This window comes from Neophocaena asiaeorientalis, unplaced genomic scaffold (genome assembly GCF_003031525.2).
Source record: "Neophocaena asiaeorientalis asiaeorientalis breed wild unplaced genomic scaffold, Neophocaena_asiaeorientalis_V1.1 scaffold548, whole genome shotgun sequence".
In the NCBI taxonomy this organism is placed as follows: domain Eukaryota; kingdom Metazoa; phylum Chordata; class Mammalia; order Artiodactyla; family Phocoenidae; genus Neophocaena; species Neophocaena asiaeorientalis.
This window is the reverse complement of record NW_020172009.1, coordinates 384,897-395,525: the sequence shown is the minus strand read 5'-3', so window position 1 is coordinate 395,525 and position 10,629 is coordinate 384,897. Positions and strand designations below refer to the sequence as shown.

General features: G+C 52.2%; 1 protein-coding gene across 1 annotated transcript in view; it reads left to right on the top strand.

Annotated features, from left to right (window-relative positions):
• CCDC69 (coiled-coil domain containing 69) overlaps positions 1-10,629 on the top strand; it is a 48,085-nt gene that overhangs the window by 14,238 nt on the left and 23,218 nt on the right. The gene's annotated exons all lie outside the window — the stretch shown is intronic.

Here is a 10,629-nt window from a genome sequence, read left to right as displayed (position 1 = left end):
TACCGCCTTCTGCTCCCCTTCCCTCCCTTCCTGTCCCTCCCCCAAGGGGCCTCCGAGCTGGGGCAGGGCCCAGGAGACTCTACTCGGGTTTCTTGCAGTGGGACCAGCTGCCCCTTGGGTTCTGACAAGCCCAGAAGGTCAGAGTCTGGAACCAGAGGACAACCTGAGGCACAGAGAGGGAAGGGAGGACCCTCAAGTCCTGAGCCTTTTTCCTACGACTGCCTGCCCTCCAGCCAGGTGGGAATAGGTGGTCCTATAAACTTGATGATATGTAAATAATTTTGTCAATTCTTATCTGTTTAACTTTGGAGAATACACACACATACACACACATACACACACACATACACACACACCCTGTGACACTATTTAGTCATTTTTCATTGAACTTGAGTGTCTGCTGCCTTGCCTGTGCTTGAGCACAAGCTTTTCTACTTATTGAGAATGCAGGACTGTCCCCAACCTGGGTGATTCTATTTCCTGCCCTGTGCCTAGTCCAGGGAGAAGAGTTTCTGTCCCCAGTACAGTACCTCCTCCGCTTTCCTTGCTCTTCCTTTATTCCCAGTTCAAAAAACCTCACCGAGCTCTGACCCAGAAACCCTCCTGTCTTCCCTGGCTCCAACAGGGAAACTGAGGCTTGCCTCCATCAGTGGAAGCAGAGGCTGGCTGATGGGATGATGCGCACATAAACCTGAGCCTGGCTTGAGACTTAGAACAAACTGGTGATAGGTGGACATGATCCTCAGTGTTAATCCTAGCTCTGCCACAAGCATCCTGTGTGACCCCAAGTAAGCCATTAGCACTCTCTGGGCCTCAGTTTCTCCCTCTATATGGAGAGGGAGGGCAATGAGCAGGATGATTTCTAAGAGTCTGAGAATCTGTGTTCTCTGCACCTGTGTTCTCTGCTCTCTTAGTCTGCAAAGTGGGCCAAGGGTGAATTCCATCTACACAGTGGTGGGAGGAGACTGGAGGAGGAGCCCTGTTCCAGGCCTTGACTCTTCCATAGTCCAGAAGAGGAGACCACAGTGAGCATGGGTTCCCCTGCCTCGTGGCCTTTCTGAAAGCCTCGCCAGCTGTCCCTGTCTGTCCCTGGCACAGCCTGAACTGGACCCCCTGTCTCAAGCTGTGAAGGGCAAGTGAAGTCAGCAGAGACTTTCCCTGTGGGAAAGGGCCTTGGGTACCACCTGGGCTGATGCACCCAACATACAGATGGGAGGTTAAAGCCTGGAGAAGGAGGGGTCTTGACTGAGGTCACAGAGCAACTTAGAGTAGAGCCCAGGTGTCCAGTCCCCTAGCCCAGTGTTCTTTGTCTCTGCCCCTACTCGGTGCTCCCAGTGGCTTCTTGTTGATTCCAAAGCCCTTTGGCATTTAAAGCCTTTACCCTGTTGCCTCAGAGCAGCCTGGCTTTTCTTCCTGCCCAGCAGTGCCAGGCCCCTGCCCCTGAGTGGCAGGATTTATAAGCTGATTTTGTTTAAAGTTCACGCCCGTTTCCATCCCTTCGTGCTGTGCTCCTGCCCAGTTTCTCATCCAAGTGCCAACCCCTAGAAGGCGTGAGCTTCCGAGCTCATCCCCAGTAGGCTCTCAGCCCCCTGGGGGGGAGGGGGCCTCTGAGGATGGGATGTACAAAAATGAGCTCAGACCGCAGGAGGCTCAGGTCACGACAACAGTGACTCACCCTGAGTGGCAGTTGACAGAATACTTTCACATCCTGCCGACTTCACGGCAGCCTGGAAGCCAGGCTGAGCTGCCGAATCTTCCCCACTTTATAGGGGAGGACACTGAGGTTCAAGGGAGGAGTGATGTCCCATAGCCAGTTGGTGGCCAAGCTTTGCAGTGGGGCCTGGTTTTCTGCCCTCCCTGGCTAGTGCCCACTGCCCCGCACAGAGCCCAGAGCAGGTGCTACATAAATATTTGCGTGAGTGAATGAGGGCCACATGAGAGCCAGACTAGGGGTTAGCCCAGGGTGCAGCAGGAGTATCTCACCCAGCTTTGGGAGACACAGGAAGGCGTCTTGGATGAGGGCTGAGCACGCCTTGGCTGAGTGTTGAAGGTTCGGTAGGAGTTACCCAGTCGAGGTAGAAAGGTCAGTCTGAGCAGCCGCTGAGCCTGAGAAGCAGAGTGACAGTGCTGGTTGTGGAGAGTGGGCGTGGCCAGCTGTGAGGAATGAGGCCGGCGCTCTCAGCGGGGACTTCGCTGGCTAGGGACAGGGGCTTGACCACTAGGACTTCTCAAGGTCCCTCCAGGGGCCAGGCCCTGAGGGCTTGCTGAGTCCTGTGGTCAACAGTGCCTGGTGGCCTTAGCCGACCAGCTGTCCTAGATCCCACTGAGAGGCCTGACCTGGGGCTGTTACTGGGACTTTTGGGGAAAGTTGAAATCCTGGTGAAAAAATGAGTGAGGATCCTTAAGCAGGCTGGATGTGGATACCGAAGAACCACCTGCATTGTGTGGTCCTTCCAAAACCCTTTTTGGCAGAGACTGTGGCTGATGTGGCCACATCGCTGGGAGGATTTGGGAGAAGGCCGGACATAAAGGGGAAGGGCCGAGGAAGCAAGCCCATGGACTTGCCTGTAGGAGTGACATGGAGAGTATGCAGGGGCCTTCCATCCCCAACGGGTTACCCGTCTGGGCCCAAGGTGGGGAGGGACAGCTAGTGCCTCATGGTCAGTCCCCTGTATGTGTGCCTGGTGCCCCCAGGGCTTCAGCTCTGGCGCCACAGCTCTGAGCAGCGCATCAGAGACCCTGGCTCAGCACTGCTCCCGGAGACATGCCTCGCGCAACAGGTTCTCTGTGGTCAGTAGCCCTTCAGGAGGGTTTCCATGTAGCAGGCCAGGTGAGAGGCAGAGATGCAGAAGTGAACACCATGGGAGAGCCTGGCATGGGCACAGCTAATTCTGAAACAAAACCATAGACACTAGTGACATGGGCTTTAGAACTGGGTCCACATATTCATTTATTAACTCAGCTGTCTGACTCTGGGCCAGGTGCCACTTCAGTCCTGGCTCCGTCGTGGATCCATTAAGTGACCGTGGAAGGGACTTGGCTTTTCCGTGCCTCAGTTTCCTCATCTGTAAAATACGTGTGATGTTAGCTCCTGAGTCATAGGGTTCTAAGATTAGATGAAAGAATGCATGTAATAGAGCCCCTGATACACCAACTGGTAAGTGGCACACCCTCGATAAGATAGAATGTGGGTGAGGACATCACCGCCTGGATTGTACCCAAGGAAAGCAAACAGGGTTGCGGAAGACAGGGGGACGTTAATGTTCTTGGCAGGCTGTTGGGTTAGGAAGATGAAGCCTGGAGCCTGGCCACTGCCTTCCAACCTCTGAAGTGTTGTCAAGAGGCACGGGCACAGGGCACGGCCTTGTACTCTGGTTTCGGGAGGCAGAGTTGTGGCCAATGAGGGGAAGCTAAAGGGAGCCAGATTCTACTTCTCACCAGGAAGAAGGGTAGTGAGTTCCCCATCCTAGAGTAGTTCAACCAGAGGTCAGCTGCGATTGTGGCAAAAATAGAAGAGGGGACGCAAGCCTCGGACGAGGAAGCACTTAGGATTCCACTCGAGACATCTCATTATTGTGATTACTATAATGTTTGAGGCAAAATTTCAGAATTTGGAAAAGTATAAAGAAGTTTTAAAGTAGTTTTTAATCTCACCATGAAGAGGTAGCCTCTGTGTACATTTCAGTGGCATTCTTTCTACTGTTTTCCTCCATGTATGATATATGTGAATGTGACTATTTTTGCAGAATTGGGAAAATATTTTATCTTATTTATTTGATATATATTCATTTGTTTTTTGGCTGCGTCGGGTCTTGGTTGCAGCGTGTGGGCTTCTCTCTAGTTGTGGCGTGAGGGCTCCTGAGCTCGTGGGCTCTGTAGTTGTAGCGCGGGGGCTTAGTTGCCCCACGGCGTGTGGGATCTTAGTTCCCCGACCAGGGATCGAACCCGCGTCCCCTGCATTGGAAGGTGGATTCTTAACCACTGGACTGCCAGGGAAGTCCCTGGGAATATATTTTAAATGATTATATTCTAGTTACTTAATATTTTGTTGGGGGCGTTCTCCCATGTTAAATAGTCCACGGAAATGTGATTTTTAATGGCCACCTAATGTTCTGTGGATGTTCTGTGGCTTATTTAACCAGTTTGGACACTTGGTTATTTACACTCCCCACTGCTACCCACCCTTGTGTTTTCATCCTAAGCTGGGAGACTGTGCCTTTTTGTCAGAGGGGAGAGGTTGGGGGAGGGAGGGCCTCCAGGGAGAGATGTCATCTTGGCTGGGTTTTGAAGGTGAATGGGGGCCAGACGCTTGTGTCAGGGTGAATGGGGTACACAAGAGGCAGGGCCCCTGACACCTGGTCGGTAGGAGCAGGGCAAATCTGACCTTTGAACTTGCTTTGCTGAGTGTGGGACAGAGGGTCTACGAAAGGAAACTGCCTTTCCCTGGCACTGAGTCCTCTGTCCCAAACATTGTGGGGACGTGGCTGTATATGTGGCCTCTGAGCTTTGCCCAACCCCCAAAATGATGCCCCCCCAACCGGAAAAATCATCCTAGTTAAAGTCAATACAGGCTTCCATATGACCTCTGACAACCTTGTGAGGTTCAGTGCCAGATTTCTATGTTATAAAGAGACATCTGTGCCCTGTGACCTGAAACCCATCAGAATAATTCCTAATAAATCCTTGCCTTGGACACACAACCTTTGGTAACACACTTTCTGCACATGTACATGTTTTTTAATTCTGTTCCTTTGTAGCTGAATTCCCAATCAGCTAGCATAGGTCCCTGAGAGCCTGAGATGCCCCCAGGCACCTCAGGATTTCCATTGCTGCCTCAGTTGGGTGTTGAGTTTGGGGCCCATGCTCCACGTCATCACTTGTGTTTTTTTATTATAAAAAGGGCCGAAAAGATAAAATTTCAAATTGTTCGTCCGGAAACAGGATGCCATATAAGTCAAGATGGTGACACTCCTGGTAGGAGGGGCTGCCACTAGACATCTCAGTGTTCATAGGTTGGCTAGTAAGCAAAGGTCTGAAATCTACCTGAAAAAGAGTTCCAAGAGACCTCAGTATAACATTCATGAGTGTTCATGTTCAAAAACCAAACTTGGAAAAAGTTGGGTAGCCCCCATAAAAGGAAGAGTCTGATGGATGGCCTGAGTCCTGGCTCTGACATCTCGGGGTGCACTTGGGTTTCCCCCCTCAAGGCCTGTACTTTGTCCTCTCAGTGTCCTCCACCCTCAGAGCACTGTGAGCCACCCCGGATGACTGATCGACCAGGGACTGGGCCAGGAAGGGAGCAGGACCTGCAGGTGGGTGCAGGGGGAGCTCCCGGGGCCCCACCCCAGGCAGAGAGAAGGAGAGAGAGAAAATGAGAAATTCCACCTATCTTTAGCATAGATAGATCTAAATCTATCCATCCCCCGAAGACAAGCCATCGACTTCTCACCAGGTAAATGTGAATCCTTAAAAATCATTTATCTTGTGTCACTTTATTTTCAAATCTGAATCTTCCAGAACATCTAGGCCAAATGCCTCACAATACATCCATCCCACACCCATGCTTTCCCCCCAGATACATGATGTACAAACTGACCTACTTCCAGTTTTCCTTCCTCCCCAGCAGAGAAGTTCTTTTTCAGTGTACAACGAATCTTGTCATTTTCCACCGCCCCGTGCAACCCTACCCCCTGCCGTCTCCTTGAGAAAACAGCTTTGACATCAGAAAAGTTATGTGTAATGGATTTTTTTATGTTTGTTTATTTGTGGCCGTGCCACGCGGCATGCGGGATCATAATTCCCTGACCAGGGATCAAACCCGTACCCCCTACAGTGGAAGCACAGAGTCTTAACCACTGGACCGCCAGGGAAGTCCCTTTAATGGGTTGATTAGTGTCCCTACCCAAACTCATGTACACCCAGAACCTATGAGTATGACCTTATTTGAAACGGGGTTTTTGCCAATGTAATCAGTCAAGATGAGGTCATACTGGATGATGGTGGGCCCTAATCCAAGGACTGGTGTCCTTGTAAGAAGAGGGAACTTTGGACACAGATACACGGGGAGAAGGCCATGTGATGACAGAAGCAGAGACTGGAGGGATGCAGCTCCAAGCCAAGGAACGCCAAGGATTGCTGACAACCACTGGCAGCTAGGAGAGAGGGATGGAACAGAAACTCCCTCAGAGCCTCCAGAAGGACCCAACCCACCTGATACCTTGGTTTGGGACTTCTAGCCTTCAGAACTGGAAGAGAATAAATTTCTGTTGTTTTAAGTCACCAACGTCGTGGTGATTTGTTACAGCAGCCCTAGGGAACATATATTTTAAGGTTAATTACTCCCCACCCTCTCTCACCCCTCCCCAACCTTGCCACCAGTAGAAATGGGCAGGAAGAGCCCAGTGCCTCCCCTTGGGAACCATGGCTTGGCAGAAAGGTAGGGAGCACTGCAAACAAGGAGGTGCTTGGACAAGGCCCAAATGCTGTTGGACACCAGCTGCAGTACCTGCAGAGGAAAGCGCACTGGGCCGGGGGTCAGGAGTGGGTCCCACTCCTGCCTCTGTCACTAACTTGCTGTGTGATCTCAGCTGGTTCTGTCCCCGGGCCTTGATCCCCCCACCAGTAAAATGATCACCATGGCTGCTTTTAGGTTCCAAGAGAGGTATTTATTCTGCCTGTTGTTGTTCATTGTACACAAGTCAAACGTGAGTACACTATTGTTTGAAAAATTCTAAGAATTTAGGCAAAACTGAAGCTCCCCCTCCTTGACTGCAATAATTCTAGTCCTTTCTCTAGAGATGATGACTGACTGCCATCAGTGTGCGCCTTTCTAGGTAGTTTTTCCTGTGCATTTACGTACAGTAGAAATAGTTTATTTTGCCTATTCATATTCTACCAAATGGCTTTCCACTGTTGTCGGTAAATTCCTACTTGGTTTTTTTAAACATATGAGTGGCACTGCCTAGTGTTATATACCTTAGTGTATTGAGCTGGTGCCCTGTTGTGGATATGAGCCTGGTTTCCAGCGTTTCCCTGTTACAAGTGACCCCGCCCTGAGCACCCTGGAGGAGCCACCGTCCTCGCTAATGGGTGCCGGTCTCTGCTGGCCGTGCTATGGCAGGGTGGGGGTGCTTTGCCGCGTGTACCTTGCGAGGTAGCTGCTGGGCTCTGTCATCTTCTGCTCCAGGCACTGCAGCGCCCCCTTTTACATCCTCTCCACAGGAGCTGCTCAAGAACAGAGGGTGGTATGAAGGGTTCAGGACACCCCCCAGACCCTCCTGAGCAAGGGCCCCTCCTTCCTTGTCCTGCAGAGAAGCCCTCTCCATGCAGCGGCTGACAGCTGAGTGTGTCCAACTGTCAGCTCTGCCGTGCCTGGAGCCAGCGAGCGTGACAGGACTGATAGAGGATGAGGTGTCAGGGTGACCTCACTCTGCCCCTTCTTTTCAACCCACAGCATACCAAAACCAGAAGGGCCCTGATGTATCCCATTGCCCAACTCCATGCCAGAGAGAGGAGGAAACAGAAGCCCAGAGAGGGGAGGGTGCTTCCCCAAGGTCACACAGCAAGCAAGTAGCAAGTCAGGGGCCTGACTCTGGACTCCGACTGGGGAGTTTGCCATTGGGTTGCTGAGACAGGTAGATATCCAGCCGTGTACGTCCCTTCCCCTGCTGTGGCCACTGACACCGTTTTCTGTCCCACTCCTTCAGGGTCCTTCTGCCTGGCGGACTGACCCAAATGCTGGAGATGGTACCGAGTGCTTCTGCCAGCTCCAGGCGCTCTCAGGCGAGCAGAGCTGGCAGACCCCCTGGGAGGCTGATACGGGACAGGAAAAGGTGGGCTCTAGGGAGGAAGGAAGGGGATGTGGTATACTGGAAACCCTTTCCCAGGCCTCAGCCCCTCCATCTGTGAATGAGGGGTTGGGCCCTGCACTCACTGTCTGCCATGGGTGGGCTCAGCAGGTGCGTGGGAGGGAAGTGGTTCTGTCCTCCCCTGAGATCTCTTTCGTCAGCTGGTCAGATGGGAGGGATGGAGGCCACATCCGCCCCTGACTTGGGGTGTTCTAGGGGCATTGCAGGTATTCAGAGAATAGGCGGGGCCTCCTGACACAGCTGAGAGGTACTGGCTGGTGCTCCTACCTTTCGTTCGGTTGCGTGGTCACGTGGGTATGTCCCCAGGCAGGCACTGGCTGATGCTGACGCCGTCATGTGTAAAATGAACAAGTTGAAGTAAATCTTTGGCGTCCCTGGCCGCGTGAAAGTGAAATCACATTCAGGCATTGCTTTGGCAAAATACTTCTGCCCATCTTAGAGACGGGGAAGCTGAGGCCTGTGATTATGGTGTTCTTACATCCGAGGCTCTGTAGTTTGGGTGTGAACGCTAACATTTCTCGCCAGCCCTGAACATTTAGGTCCCGCCTCTCCCCCACCCGAAGTCCTGGAGGGGCCCCTTGGGCCGCCGCCGCCACCTCCTTCCGGCCTCTACCCTCAGCCAATGGGCTCTGCTGTGGTTGTTCAGATCCCGAAACCACGCTGAGTTCTGACACCGGAAAGGCAGCTCTGATACTGCACAGGGTTGTGACATGAGTCCCTTGAGGCTCAGAATCCCCTAATCGTTTGGCTACTTGGATCAATCTGGCGCGTGCCCGAAGGACGCGGAAGGGGCTCCGCCTCGAGTCTGGATTCCCTTTAGGGCTCTGCTCCCTGCTTTGTGGCCTCTGACAAGCACTGCTCACCTCCCCTCTGGGCCTCAGTTTTTCCATCTGGAAATAGGAGGTGAGGATTGGAATAAACTGTCTCCAGGGGCCCTTCCATCCCTGTCTTCTGGGTCCCAGTAAGCCTTCCTCAGCGAAGGTGGGTGTGACAGAACTATGCAGCCAAGGGAAGCCAGGGCTGTGGTTTATGGGGTTGGCAGAGGAGCTTGGTGAACTCTTAAGCGTCCTTTGATTACTAAATTCTCGAAGCTAAGCAGGATTAATGAGGCCATAAATCACACCATTCAATCAGAAATACACAATGCCTAAAGGCCCATGAAGAAGATGGAGTGATGGTCCCTAAAGCAAGGTTAGACCAAGTGTCTTCAGGAAAGGCGGAGCCAGCCTCAGGGCTTGGCTTCCATCCTAGCGGGATTCCCAAGGGAAGGAATAGCTGGGAAGTTTCTATCCAAGTTGCTTCTGCCTTCCTCATTCTTTCCTGATGAGGCTCGGAATTTGAGGGAAGTGAGGAGTCTATCCTGGACACTTCAGTATGAGACTATGAAAATTCACCCCAAAGTACTGCAACCTGAATAATACTCAACAGAGCCCCCTGGGACTCTGTTAATGTTGGTGGGTTTTACGTGCCGCCTGCACTAGCTAAACACTTGATGCTTACCAGAGGTCTTGTTGAACATCAGGGATATTTTATAGAATTATTGATGGTTGGAGTTGAGGGCCCTCTGAGATCACTCAGTCAGTCCAACCTGCAAAATGAAGTTTGCCTCTTCTTGTATGCTACCAGTGACAGAGAGCTCACTACCACCACCCCACCCTCCAATAAGGCAGCCTATCTCTATTTGGGACAGTTCTGAGATTCTTCATATTGCACTTGAAACTTCTAGTCTTTGGACACCATCTTGCCCTTCAAGGCTGTGGACTACACACTAGCAGCTTCTACCTCATGGCAGTCCTGCAGAGGTTTGAAGACGGAGTCCAGAGTTTTTTCTTTTTGTTTTTGTTTTTTGCCTATTCTCGAGGCTGATAACTATTGTTAACAGTCCCTCCTGTCACTTGGTTTGAATCTCCTACTACATCCTGTCAGCTACTCTTGCACACCTTCCATTTGGTCAATTTACCCTCCAAAATGCAAGCATATTCGAGAGGGTCTCACCAGGCCCAGTCCGAGCTTGCCTGGTTTCCTCATGGCTCTGGGCCCTGTCCTCATGCTCTGCCTGGACCCTGTCTGCTTTCGGAGCCGTGTTCTACCACGGACCAGGTTTGCTTCTGGTTGACCCCAGAGCAGAGCTCTGGTCTGCTTGACAGCAAGGAGCTGGGCCCCAGAACGGTGCATGTCACCAAGATAGAGGGGCCCTGTTTCCAGCCCTCTTAGTTGAAGGGCTGCCCTGGAGCCCAGAAGGACTGAGGAGAACGTCTGTTCCAACCCTGACCCATCACAGATAGGTCCAGAGAGGGGACAGCACTTCCCTCAAGTCACACAGTGAAGCTGGAACCTGGGTCTCCTGGCCTCTCCCCCAGTCCTGGGTTCTCCCTCTATCCCATGCTGCCAGCTGCCACCTCATAGCTTTCTTCGCCCAAGTTTCCATTGACACAGGAAGCTGCCATCCTTCTTCCAGAGCTCAGACCGGATGCCCCTCCCAGTCTGAGGCCTGCCCCACTCTGCTTTTGGAAGGGAAAATTTTTGTGGCCCCCTCCCAGCTCCTGTCCTCTCCCACTGCAGGGTGAACTCTGCTGCATGACCTCTGAGGAGGAAGTAGCCAAGGCCCCACCGTGGGAATTTTCCATGCAGTAGTTGCTTATCGATTCCCGCTCAGCTCTGGGCTGTGTGTCCTCAGGCTTTGGCGAGCCTCACAATCACCTGGATGGGTTGGTAGATCAGAGCTTCCCCGCACACACACACCACCCTCGGATGCTGTAGG